We start from the raw sequence: 2,053 nt of genomic DNA, 5'->3' as shown, positions 1-2,053 counted from the left end.
TATAAAAATTAGTTAAGTCCTGTGTTCATTAGCTCTTGATCATGCCAAGCATGCTTGCATCATTATTCAACATTTTTTGTTAGCCCTTGCAATAACTATATACCTAATTAGAGAATGAGTAAAAATCTGTGTTTAGTTGTGAGCCCGTGGCCATGCTTGCCAAACATGCTCGCATCACTATTTATTGTCTGTTCTACTATCAATCTCAACAAGTTGAATAATCGACATTTTGTTTTAAATAAAAATAGCTTTCTATAGTAATGTCTACCCTTTTGTGATAATAGCTGCCAATGATTGGTTTAACCAAAATGGCATTTTTTCCCTATTTATTTGTGTTTGAACATGTTGGGCATGATTCTTCTTTCAATTCTTTTGTTCGCTCTCGCCGACCTATAAAATAATTACTGAGAATTTGGTGATTGGTATTCCTGATTGTTTATCAAAATACAAAAAGGACTTTGTGCTTAATAATTATATTCACTTATCATGTCACGCATGCCATATCCCTCACATGTTTTAGTATCTTGCAAGATCATAAAAGAGCGCCAAAGACATGCAAATCATTAATTACAAATGTCTTCAGTTTCGATTAATGCCATACTTGATTTACTCCTTTATTTTTGTACCATTAACATTACCCAATTGTATGAGTGAAGATCTGTGTTATTAGCTCTTGATCATGCCAAACATGCTTGCCTCATTATTCAACATTGGTCTATTTTACTTTCGATTTACTATCGATTTCCAATTAAATAATCAAACTCCTTGTTTAAAAAAAATGCTTGATTATGGTAATGTCTGCCCTTTGTAACAACTTCCACTGGCTAGCTTCACCAAATGGTAATCTTCCTTTTATATTATCCATTTGGTGTTTGAACATGATGGACATGACCCCTTCTTTCGATTCGTTAAGTCCTAACTTTTTGTTAGCTCTTGACACATCTATAAAATAATTACTGAGAATTTGGTGATTTGTATTCCTGATTGTTTGTCAGAATACAAAAAGGACTTGTGCTTAAATAATCTTGTTCACTTATCATGCCATATCCCTCACATCTTTAAGTATCTTTCGAGATCATAAAAGAGCACCAAAGATATGCAAACCATTAATAACAAATGTCTTCAGTTTCGATTAATGCCATGCTTGACTTACCCCTTTGTTCTTGTAACATTTATACCCCCTTTACACCAGACGAAGTTCCCGCTACGTTCTTGAAGTTCAGAAGAAACCCTGGGACGTGGCGCCAACTTTGTTTGAATTTCTCGAAAGATGTGAAATTGTCAAGTGCGTGCTACGTTAATGCGTCCTTTAATCTTTTTTTGAATATAACTAATGAGAAATAAGACCTGCATATACCGTTAAAAAAAGATAAGCGTAATACATACAAAACGATTTCTAAGTCACCATGGATATTGCAATCTATCTTACATTCGATTAATAGAAAAAAATAACTTATTTTATAAATTCAAAATGAAGGGTACAGAACAATAAAAAATAAAATACACATCTTATAAGAATACAAGAATACACTTACTAAAATATTACGCACTGAAAAGAAAAATTACTTTGCGAGGCAGTTGGCTCTATATAAACACGACAAGCAAAACACATGCCAAGGTTCTAAAACAGACCATGAATCGATCCAATGATAAATCAAGTATTTCCAAAATTAGATTTAATAATGTTATTGTTGATGATGGTGACAACCTTTCAAATATTTTTAATAACCATTTCTCTTCCATTGGCGCAAATCTGGCTAAAGATATTCCTCCCGCGACGAAAAGTTTTTCGGACTATCTCGGCCCGCCTAACCCAAATTCAATATTTTTGCTCCAACATAATCAAGAAGTTATTGACATCGTATCTGCTTTGAAAAATAAAAAAGCCCTGGCTTTGATAAATTTTATAATTTTATTTTAAAATCCGTAATGAATTATATTGTTTCCCCGCTGGTGCATGTATTCAACCTTTCCTTAGAAGATGGTACAGTTCCAAATCAAATGAAGATAGCCAAGGAAATTCATTTTAAAAAAGGTGATTAGTTGGATGTTG

This window comes from Lytechinus variegatus, chromosome 7, assembly GCF_018143015.1.
Source record: "Lytechinus variegatus isolate NC3 chromosome 7, Lvar_3.0, whole genome shotgun sequence".
In the NCBI taxonomy this organism is placed as follows: domain Eukaryota; kingdom Metazoa; phylum Echinodermata; class Echinoidea; order Temnopleuroida; family Toxopneustidae; genus Lytechinus; species Lytechinus variegatus.
This window is presented reverse-complemented; position numbering follows the sequence as displayed.